At 34.6% G+C, this 12,665-nt stretch overlaps 1 long non-coding RNA gene across 1 annotated transcript in view; it reads left to right on the forward strand.

Annotated features, from left to right (window-relative positions):
* Positions 1-4,744: 4,744 nt before the first annotated feature.
* Positions 4,745-12,665, forward strand: part of LOC310640503 — a 160,668-nt gene continuing 152,747 nt past the window's right edge. Inside the window, exon 1 of the long non-coding RNA XR_014492545.1 lies at positions 4,745-4,881. This is a non-coding gene — a long non-coding RNA (uncharacterized lncRNA). The remainder of the gene's footprint in view (positions 4,882-12,665) is intronic.

Genomic DNA, 12,665 nt, shown 5'->3' on the forward strand with positions numbered 1-12,665 from the left:
ATTCTATATAAGACATGAACATGACCATATAGATCATAGGTAGTCAGAAGAACCGTCCATGGCTTATTTTACTCTTATAGGGACAATCAGAGTAAATTAATTTTTGTCAAATTTTCCTGGCCAAACAGATGATTATTATGTCGCCTTTTTGCTCTAGGCATTATATATAGTGAAGGCAAAGTCTGTAAAGTAATAAGCAAAATGCAACAAGAGGTAACAGAAGGCACCTGGTAATATTACTGTAAAATTTGAGAATTCAGTTATAGGTTGTATAGTTACTATTCAAGTATTATCTTTGCTTTTAGTATGCCTTACACTTAATATTGTGGGATTTTTATTTTAATAATAAAGTTTCATTTTAATCCAGGCCATCTGGATTGAGATTGCACACTCTCTTACTTCTGACCGCCCTGTTTATTTGGCTAGTTGCTATTATGGCTGTAAACAGAACAAAAATACCTTTTCCTTGTATTATTGCTCTATCAGACCTAGGAAAAAAGATATTTCCCAGTGCTCTTGGTGCTTGACTGCGCCAGAGGTGAGAGACTATTTTTCCCCCTTCCTTTCCATTGCCACAGCAGAATGGATGGCTGGGAGGGGGTTTGAAATCTTAAGACATAACAATTTGCATTTCTAAGGCAGGAAACATGAAATTTTACTATGTCACTGGTAAGTTGCTCAAGTTCTTTAAAGTTGATGAAGTAGAAAATGTGTAAATCAATTACTTAAATTATTAAAACATAGCAAAGGAAGTAGGATTGCTGGTATGCATGTGTTTGCATATTATTGCAATGCCTAAGCAAATGGAATGTGTGGATGACCTTGGGGAATAAGGGGAAGATATGATGCCTAGGAAACAATGAGATGAGAGAGGCATGAGCTCCCAGTGGCTTAACAGTCAGAAAAAGAAACTTAGGACAGACCCACCATAATGGATCAAGCAGTTAAGGCAGATAATGGGAAGTTTATACTTTCAGACTTGCAATATTCTGTTTATGTAGTCTTACAATAAAGTAGAATTAGTTCATCTAGTTGAGTCTCCTATCTGGTTTACCTGGAAGGGTAGACAGCAGGTGGCAGCACCTGGTTGACCTTTTCAGAAACTAAAAAAAGATTAGGCTTGTTTGGTGTTTGAATGTGACATATCTGGGGAATATTAGGGTTGTAAACTAAACTGAGAAATTTTAAAAAAAAATCCCAGAAGTGCAACTTGAAGGTAAATTTACCTTTACCTATATTGCACTTAAGGGACGCAGTGGCTCAGTGGGTTAGGACGCTGAGCTTTTCGATCAGAAGGTCGGCAGTTTGGCGGGTCGAATCCCGAGTGCCGCGTAACAGAGTGAGCGCCTGTTACTCGTCCCAGCTTCTGCCAACCTAGCAGTTCGAAAGCACGTAAAAATGCAAGTAGAAAAATAGGGACCGCTCCGGTGGGAAGGTAACAGCATTCCGTGCGCCTTTGGTGTCTAGTCATGCCGGCCACATGACCACGGAGATGTCCTCGGACAAGCGCTGGCTCTTCGGCTTTGAAACGGAGATGAGCACCGGCCCCTAGAGTCGGAAACGACTAGCATGCATGTGCGGGGGAACCTTTACCTTTATCTATATTGCACTTGTTGGACTTCTGAGGAAGCAGTGGTGGATTAAAGATAAGTTTCGTGGGAGTGGAATCAATGGTCATGGTAATATAAGGAACCAATGAATAGATCAGATCCTCAGAACTTTTCTCCAGAACAAGGAGGGTGCCAGGATTGGTCACAAGTGTGCTCCATACAACGCTGCACACAAAGAGATAATAAAATAGTGATAACTGGCAGGTTTGAGAACTCTGGGAGCTGAGAGAAAATAATTTAATCTTAGCCGTTGATCTTCCAACTGACACTGATTTCAGTCACTTCCGCTCTTAACTACTTTAGAAAATTGCTTATTATTTATTCCAAAGTTGCTGTTCGAAATGGCAACTAGAATTTCTTGGTTTTCCCCTTGAAAACATTTCCCTTCTCATCCAGGAAGGCTCTTCAGTTCATTAGCTTCTTCATGCTTATTATTTATTTTATGGATGTTAAGAACCTTCTGAAGGGCAGATTTTATTATACCAAGAAAATGTCCTTCTACTCTGGATGAAAGATGTTTTATGCAAGTTTAAGTATTAAAGAACTTTGCTTTTTGAAAAAAAAAAAAACTTTGAAGTTGACCAGACAGCACTAAGGCTTACAATTAAAGACGAAAAGACCCATTGCTAAAAGGAACAGCGCTATTTGACTATAGAAGAAATTAATATTGTTTGAAATAATCTAATGAGAAATTGCTTAAAAGATTGCCTGATACTATAAAAATAGATTTAACAGACAATATAAAAGAACAGATTTTACTGGATAAAACAGACTAAGATCAATTTGAATGTGGATTTGAAAATGGATTTTAAAAAAGTCCCGGACTACAAGAGTGATATGGAAAAAGATGCCACAATGGATTTACATTTGAAAGTGGCTGATGTCTTAAAGAGAATGTACAAATAATATATAAGATAAATGATTTGGAAAGCCTTCTTATCTTGGATTAACAAATAGGATAAGTTATCTACTGAAATACTTTCTAAGAAGAGACAAAAGAAAATCATAAGAAATCAACTTGTGGAACATTATTTGATGGGATTAAAGATCAAACTTTTTAAAAGTAAACAAGAAATATATTTGACTAGGGCAGGGGTCAGCAACCTGAAACAGTGAAAGAGCCACTCAGAACCGGTTCCCTCACAAAAGGAAAAACTGGGAGCCGCAAAAAATGTGTGCGCATGCATGTACATGCGCACATGCGCAGAACAGGGTTTGAAGAGTGGAGCCAAGGCGAGATATGCACCTACCCTGCATATTTGAATTGGTTGAACTTTTTTAGTCCCACTTTTTTTTGGGGGGGGACTACACGTAGCAGAAGACTGGGAGCCGCAGGAGACGGCTGAAAGAGCTGCATGCGGCTCCGGAGCCACGGGTTGCAGACCTGTGGACTAGGGTTAAAATAAATGTCAGGTGGTTTCTGGTAGCTACTAATGGAAATTGACTAGGATTGAATGACAAGATTTTAAAGATCTGTTTATAAATGTTTTATTTCTTAGACAAAGTGGTAAGTTGGAATACAAATTGGATTTATTTGACTAAAGTTTATATATATATTACTATATATACTTTTTTCTATCTGTACTTTCCTTTTTCTATCTTCTACTTTTGTTTTTCTTAGTATTAAATTTTTATCTTTGTATTTGTAAACTTTAATAAATTTATTATTGTTGTTTTTTGAAAAACTACAGTGCACTTGTGAGAGGATGGGTTCTTTCCTACCTCAACAAGACAGTTTGGCAAACATATCATTAACTTTGCTGAAAAGTATCAAACTGTGTTCCTCAGTTTTAATGGTATCAATGTGAACTTTTTTCATAAGGCACATAAACTAACTGTCTGATTTAGTAAGGAAGGAGGGGGAGGTTTGCCCTAAAGCTATACTGTTTGCTTATATTCACTTATTTCTAAGAAAGTTTGTTAATCATAGTCATAAAATAGTCTTCTTAGGACCATATCTACTTTCTGCTTGAACTTGTATATTGAACTTGTATTTGTTGTGATACTGAATTCAATCTTGGTTATTCTATGATGCATGCACGTTTCTTTGTAATATTAGACCAGCTTTTTTCTCAGTTGGAGTTATTTGGAATTCTAGGGTTCTGTAGAATTCTCTATGGGTTCTGTAATAGCTTGTGATTGGGAAATATATGCATTGATTTTTGCATTTGCACACCACATAATCCTAGTGCTTGCAATGGTGTTTATTTCTGTCCTTTTTATATTATATCCTGCACTACAAACTGTAATAAGTTTGCCCCTCTCTGGTTAGAAGTGGAGGCTGTGATTATATATGTTATTATATACAGTATTATCCACACAAGCACACACATATAATATCTATCTATCTATCTATCTATCTATCTATCTATCTATCTATCTATCTATCTATCTATCTATCTATCTATCATCTATCTATCAGCTATCTATCTATCATCTATCTGTCTAATTGGGTGGGAGGAAATGCTGGGGTAATGGCCTTTTTAAAATTTGCACTGCAGCATCTTTTAGAGCTTTCATCTCAAAACAAGATCAGTTTTCAATGCTTCACTATTGTCTTGGGAAATCTCTATCTTCAGTAGTAGCTTTCTTTAAAAAAAATCTCATGCCCAGCGTCTGTGAGCTTTGTGTAGTTTGCCTATCAAAAGAGATATGTTTACACCTTCCATGCATGTGTTAAAGCTATCAGGTTACAAAGCAGAGTGGCTAATGCAGTTCAGTCCTTCCTACTAATATGCACAAAAAATGCATCTATGGTAATTACATGGACTGCCTGGAACAATGCATTCCAACATCCTGTAACATAAATAAGGAAGGTGGGGCCAGCTGACATTAAACGATATGTTTGCCAGCAATCTTGATCTCCACTATATATATCCTTTCTGTTACAGTCTCAGTCTGGCAGCGCTGAACCTGTTGCTGCATTAGCCGAGTTGTATTTTGCTGGATAGGGGAAGGAGGCTTGTCTGCTGTCTGGTAGGAGGGCTTTGTCTCTCTCTCTTTCTCTCTCTCTGTCTTTTTTTCTCTCTGTCTCTCACACTCTCGCTTGCTCTTTCTCTCTCCCTCCCTCCCTCTCTCTCTCTCTCTCTCTCTCCCTCCCTCTCCCTCTCTCGTCTCTGTGGTTTGTAAGGTAGGTTGCAGTGTGTGTATATACACAACATCAAGAGCAGGAAAATGGACTCATTAGGGAGACAGGCAGTCATTACCATTCACACTGCACTTCCAGGGAGACAGCGACTATGAGGAGACAGACTGAGGACTGGGGAGCAAGGTAGGCCAGCCAACTTTTATAAAAAAATGAAAAGAAAGAAAAAGAGAGAGAAATTTCCTTCCTCCCCCACACAACACCCCTTTCCTCTTGATACTGCTCTGTTAGCTCATCTCGTGTTGCTTTTTTGTTTATATTTTAGTGATGTAAGTTTGCGAGACCTGTTAGTGGGCTTAGATTTTGGAACATATATATATATAGGCCTGCTTCTTCATAAATGCATGCCCCCTTCTCACTTATTCAGAGATGTGCTTTTTTGTAATTCACTTTAATTACTTTTTATTTTAAATCAGTGAAGGAAACAAATATGTTTGTTTTTCCAACATTAGCTCCAAGTAAATCATTATCTTTCACTCCTTTAAAACAACCTTCTCCGTATGGTAGTGGGTTTCTGTCCCCCCCCCCCGTTTTCTGTTTATGCAGTTCCATCTGTCTGTCCATATATCATATATTCCTTGTTAACTGTTGCATGTTTTTGGAGGGGTTGTTTTTGTTAGTATTTGTAAATTGAGTTTTACTGTAATGCCGGCAAGCAGAAATTACAGTGGCTGCTCTTTGTTTGGTGTATGTAAGTTTAAAGTCCACATTTACTATCTATAAAAACAAATTTCTACCTAGTATGTAGGCATTACTATTCTGAAAGCTTTTTAAAAATAAAATAAAATAAATATTTGGGGACTGAATGCACTATTGTACATGTACTTGTCTCAGATGACATTTTTAAAAATGCATTACTCTCAATCTGTTGTATAGAAAAACAAGTCTTTAATTTTGCTTATTTATTATATTAAAGAAGAATGTGAGAATTCAAACTTTTAAAAAGAGAGCTAGGAACCTTGGTTTCTTCCTTTCCAGCCCCCTCCTTTATATACAGAACTCTTTCTCAGCTGATTCTCTCCCTTCTAGTCTTCACTCTGTATTTTGCTCTGTGTTGCTGAAGGGAAGTGATACCTTTTACAGTGTCCCAGTATATCTTATACAATCTTTTACATTCGGCTGATAACTTACATATTCTTCAGGCGCTGAAGATGGTTTTATTTTTATTCTACCCCAAAAAAGATGAAGTATGTATAGTGTAGCCTGTTGAATTTTTTTTGAGCAGCTTCATATGAACTTCCGCCCCCCCCCTCCTGTTTTTAAGTCTGTTTAAACTGAACGATTTAATGGCCTCTTAAGCCTGAATTTGTGTCAGGGCTGCCACCAAATACATACAACTGCTACTCTACTGGTTCTTTAAAAACAACTAGAAAAACTACAAGGGGGTTGTGTAAAAGATTTTGAAAAACTATGACTAATTACTATGCTTTGGAAAATAAATGTTAATCAGTAGGAGTTAAGTTTTTCTTTTCCTGTATTTTTAATTTGGCTGTGCTTATATTTAAATGCAGGGATAAACCCCTTATTTTTCAACAGTGATAATCCATTAAAAACAATAAATAAAAAGAGACTGTTTTTATTTTTAATTGTATTAGGTCTTTCTTGATATCAGAGGCCTGAAAGCTAATTCAGCTTTATAATGGACTTTATTTCCATCACCATATACTTTTTTCAAAATAAATTATTGATGTTGTGTTCTTAAAAATAAAAGCTCTGCAAGGTTTCAGGAAAAATAAAGGATAAACTGCTCACCTTCATTAAGGTTGCTACTTCTTCCAGGATAACAGGTAATATTTCTTGGAAAACAAAACTCCTTGCTTTGATATAAGTGTACTTTGAGGGAGTTTTTGCTGTCTTACTCCATTTAGATTAAATGTTTTAGGACTGATATTATTGGTACAATTCTGTAGCATCTGCCATCCCCATAATATATTACTTGATATGGTAATACAACAAGAATATATAATCTTATCCTTCCTATACTTTAAGAACAAATCAACAGTTGCCTACAAATATTCTTCAGTTGAAGTATATGTTAACTAGGTTATATATACATGTGCAATTGTACTTGGAATTTCAAATCTTATAGTGTTGAGTAGATATGATAAGTTATTAAGAGGCCTCTGATTCACTCATTTAGTGTTGTTGAAGTTAGACCACTTGGTAAGTTTTAGCGGTGATTGGGAGCCGTTTATCCCAAAAGCAAAATGTAATATAACCGATATTGGTATATCTACCATTTGGGATTAGCTTTTTTACTTGTAGGGATTCACATGTTTATTTTTTTTATTGCTATAGGTAGTAAATGCCAAATAAACTACCTTCTACACTCCATTAAAAGTAAAATATATTATTGTAATGCAAGCCTGAGATGAGGAATATATTTTATTACAGAAAGTGAGGTTGTATTTGAAAATTTTTAATATTTTCTTACAATTTTTTTTAAAAAATATGACATTATAAAAAGTGAATTTGCCAATAAAATACTGACCCTTTCATTCAAAATATTCTTCAAAAATTTATAATCAGAGGATTGGATTGTGAAGAACTTACAGAATTGACTAAATTGTTAATTAGGGAGGGAAGAGGTGCTTTTATAAAAGATTAGAAATCCTTTATGATCATTCTGCTGAAAATGGATTAAAATGAATATAGGATTTCCAGATTGGCCAATTAATAAGGATATTAGTATGGGGAAAAGAGAACCATGTTATGTAATTTATAAGGAAAATGGTTTCAAGTATGCCTATACTTGTTGTAAAGAAGATTGGACATTGCTTTTTCAAATATTTTTTTTCTTTTCCTTCGCTTTTAATTGTTTTTAAGTTTTTAATGTATTTTAATTTATTTTTTTCCTATATTCTATGTTTATCTTTTAATTTTGTAAAAGACTTCTCTACAGTTTCATTTATATATATCTTTATTGACAGATATGTTGAGTTTTATAATTTACACAAAGAAATAAAGAATGTTTTGTTATGAGCAGTATAGCAGTAATTCATAATAACCAAGCTGGGTATTATGAATTATGCACTTAGAAACTCTTTGAAGTCCCTTCCCATATAAGATTAGAGCATCCTATGGTACGATTGGTTCAGTCACAGCATGCTTTATTTTAGCATTGGGACTGACAGTTATCTAACACACCCACATGAGGAAGTGCTCTAAAGTAGCTTTGCTATACCCTGTAGCTAAAATAATTTGGGTTTGCTGATTATAGGTATAGATATAGATATAAGTATGTATATGTACATGTACATGTTTATTTTTATATTCATATTCTTATATTTGTTTGAGAGCTTGGTTACTGTATTTTCTAGTAAGGTCAGAATATAGAGATGCCAAATGGTAAGATTTAGTCAATACATTCACGGAATTACTTTGGCTGGATTTGCCCAAAATACAGTTTATTGACGTCAGTGGACTTTGGTTAACGTTTTAGAGAAAATAAAGCCTGTTTATTTTGATGAAATTGATTGTTTTGAACTTTTTTGAAATGGCTCTATAAAATTAGTGCAAATATTGAAATGTCTTTCACATTTCTATCCCATTTCAGCTTTAACTTCCAAGTAAATAGCTGTGCAGCAGTAATAAAAATGAGAATTTCTGTGTTAGAATTTTAAATCATTTTAAAATAACTTTACCACATCTCCATTCCTTGAGGTATTACAGTTTGCAAGATTGGTTTTAACCAGCATTTTGTCTATAATAAATGATATTTAAATGATCTGTCTTAATGAATTTTATACTTATATGATGATATAGAATTTGTTATATATTCATAAGCTTCAGCATATGAATAATATATATTTTATACAGAATTATTCAGTTGTTTTTTAAAAAGTGAATCTTTTTGTTATTTTAAAAATATTTAATTGGAGACTATTTTCTTGTAACTAGCAAGTTCTCTCCCTGTGTAGAGTTGGCAGTACAGCTGCTGCAGCTAGAGAGAAACAATAGTAACAAAAGTGAAACTGATTTCAGCTAAAATGCTTATCCAGATCAAGCAGTAACAGATTAAATAAATGAAAACAGATTAAAAAAAGGATTTCATCACTAATAAACTAAAGTTTTCTTGGAGAGCACTGTTGCTCTAGTAAATTGTTTATGCCATGTTTTACCAATTTTATATCAGCAAAAGTTTCTTTTTAAGTTTGGGCCATATCAACTTATTTGCAATGTGCACGAATGTTTTGTTACTCAAAATTTTGAACTATTTCATAGTAATATGAAATCAATACAGTACTGCTTGCAAACAACAATATCAATAAAAGGATGAGTATAAGTGAACTATACCACAAACTGTATTTTTCACTATAACTGTGCCTTGGTTTCCTGATAGGAATTGTTTTTTTTTAAAATCAGGATTCAAACTAAAGTGAAGAATTTTGTGGAACCAATTTTAACTATAAATTTGGTTTAGAATAGATATAGCAATAAAAAGAATGGATATTTCTAAATTTCATTAGGCACAATTATGAAGGACATCTTCTACCTTGGTGCTTTTGGTATGGGTTACTTCAAAATATAATTATACTAGTAGTCTGTTTGTCCCTGAAATAGGCTGCTCTGAATTATCTTTCAACTAGATTACATTCAAAAATGAGACTAGAATTAGGGGGGGATTTTATGAGTTCTGTCACTTGTATCTTGAGTTGGCTGTTACATAAATGTTAGCCTTTTTTTAAAAGATTGTTTTGTTGCTTTTACCTTGTTATTTATAGTTCTCTAATATGATTTATGCTTATTATATCGGTTATGTTCTAATAGTATTTTATTGCAGTGTATGTGTGAATATGTGATGAATTTTTTTTTATATTTTATATTTGCTTCTTTATCTCTATTCACAAATTAATTCACCATTTGGAAAATCATACACTATATCTTTAAATTGTAAACAGTGTAAGACTGAATTCAATATAATAAGGAATTAATTTCATATTAACCATGGATAATAAAATGAAACAAAACAAGCCACATTATGGTTTAGCATATGAAGAACTAGGCCATGATATTAAAACATAATGTAGTTTGTTTGGTTTGATTTAGCATATAGGTAGTCCTTGATTTACGACCACAATTTAACCCAAAATTTCTCTTGCTAAGCAAGATAAATTGTTAAGTGAGTTTTGCCCATTTTACAACCCATCTTGCCACAATTATTAAATGAATCACTGCAGTTGTTAATTTTGTAAAGTGAAGCTGGCTTTCCCATTGACTTTGTTTGTCAGAAGGTCACAAAAGGTGATCTTATAACCCCATGACATTGCAACTGTAACAGATATGAGCCAGTTGCCAAGTGTCCGAATTTAGATCACATAACCATGGGGATGCTGCAACAATTGTAAATGTGAAAAAAGGTCATAAGTCACTTTTTGCAGTGGTGTTGTAACTTCTAACAGTCGCTAAACAGAAGATTGTAAGTTGAGAACTGTATTGGGATTACTACTGTTACAATGATTGCTTAATCACGCTTGAAGGATTAACATATGTGAAGATAGTATATTTGTTGTTGTTGTTAGTTGTGAAGTTGTGTCCGACCCATCGCGACCTCATTGACAATGTTCCTCCAGGCCTTCCTGTCCTCTACCATCTTCTGGAGTCCATTTAAGCTCACGCCTACGGCTTCAGTGACTCCATCCAGCCACCTCATTCTCTGTCATCCTGTTCTTCTCTTGCCCTCAATCTTTCCCAGCATTAGGCTCTTCTCCAGTGAGTCCTTCCTTCAGTATCTGATTTAACCAGTAAATTTAAATGAGTGATTCAATCTCTGGAACATAATTTTGTAATAGTGTGGTTGTAAGGTTCATGATTCTGTAAATTCCTACCTTCATACAAAATCTCCCTCTGCTTTTTTGCCTTCATGTAATGAGTTTCTGTTCTTATAAGTTAGTGTTAATTATGCACTATAGTCAGATAATAGGATTCCCCAAACACGGTGTCAAATCATTTGAGGCAACTGTAATTGGCTTCTATGTATTATAGTTAGTGTATTGACATGAAACCTTGTTTATAGAATACCAGGCAATCAAATAGGAATTTGACAAAATGAGAAGGAATAAGCTTCCGTGCTTTAGAAATTGGGACTTTATATTTGAATGGAAAGAATATTACTAGAATCAGATGGTTGGTATGAATATATACTAAGGCTAGTCATGATGATATACAAATGTGACAGAAAATTATTTGCACTCTAGTCAATGTGGAATGTTTTTTGGTTGTTTTTGCTCAGATTGTAGTTTTTTCCACATTTTACATGGAGTAAAAGGAATCTTAACTTTTTTTTTCTGAATGAATGTGACAAAGTTTGTTACATATGTTTTCAGATCTATGTCTGTCTGTCTGTCTGTCTGTCTGCCCATCCATCCATCTTTAAAATTATATGGCTGGCCATCTCACATCAAGTGACTCTGGACAGCATACAATAAAATCTATTAAAATACTACAAAAACCAATTAATAATTTAAACATAGATAAAAAAACCACAAATAGAAGAGTGCACATAGCCAGCATACGGGGTCCCTTGTCAATGCTGCAAATATTAACATGTTTTTGCACTGATAATATAAGAGACAGCCTGTTACTTTAATTGCTTCATTTGGGGGGGAGGAAATCCACTCAGATGTTGTGAGAAGATGAGAAAAGCCCGCGTACAGAATGGGAAGTGAAACCTCATATGTAAAACTAATTGGATAATGTGATTTATGACGTGTAGATAAGGGCGGGGATTGTGTGTGTGTTATGATGGGTTTGGGGGAAGAGATTTCAGATTCTGGCATCCCTCCATGAGTGGTGATGTTTCGTTTCATTATTAAGCCTTTTCATATAAAAATGCGTGCATTTTGTTTGAACTGTCTCATTTATCAGAACGATGACATCCCTATTACGAGGGTGTCTCCAGGCTTGTCGGGGAAAAAAACATGTTTTAATGGCTTTCTAGAAAGTAATAAAGGTTGGGGCTAACCTAATCTTGGGAGGGATAATGTTCAAGAGGGCAGGTGTTACAGAAGAAAAGGTTCACCTCGTAGGTCCCATCAGATCTTTCTGATCTTTCTCAGATGGCAACCCACAGATTCTGCTGCCAAATTTGATGGGACAAGTAGATATAATCAGCTAATTTGACCCCATGCCATCTAAGACTTTAAAAGTCAGAACCAGCACCTTGAATCATATCCAGAAGCAAGCTGACAATTAATACAAAGATTTAACATGTGTCATTTTATGAGCACATATAACTGGCAGTGACTGCCACATGCTCCTTGAACAGGAGTTATAACTCCAGAAGGATCCCCCTATTACTGACCAGATCTGTCTGGGTCAGTGCCATCCCATCCAAAGTACCAAAGATAGTAAAAGACCCAGATCTGGAAAGCCTTAAAACCAAAGTCACTCAATCTTTCTAGAGTTCAGTTGAAGTCTGTTGTTCCCTAGAGATTCCATAGGATATCCATAGTTCAATTCACTAAGGATGGAAAAAATAAAATATCATTAGCATATCATTGTAATGTATTAGAACTGTAATATGTTATATTAAAGTAAAATATTTGTATATGTTTACTATGAGAAAATTTCAAGGTCATTCTGCCAATACTTTTGCTTTTGGGACAATACATGTATGGCCAATACATTTGCTTTTGGGACAATCCATTGTTGCCTTTGTCAACAATCACATAATTCTGTATATATTTTAAATGTTTTAAATTCTCTCACCTCCACTGGGTAACTCCTTTTCAGAGTCAAGGTAATTCATGATTGTTGAATGTTAATACAAGTTTATGTTTTTGTAGTCATGGCAGATATTATTTTTGAGACCTGGGTTGTTAGAAGAAGGTGAAAATATGGGGGAATTACGAGGAAATTTATATTCTGGAATTGATTTGTAATGCCAACTGCATTGAATTCAGTAGGTT

This window comes from Vipera ursinii (assembly GCF_947247035.1).
Source record: "Vipera ursinii genome assembly, chromosome: 4".
Classification (NCBI taxonomy): Eukaryota; Metazoa; Chordata; class Lepidosauria; order Squamata; family Viperidae; genus Vipera; species Vipera ursinii.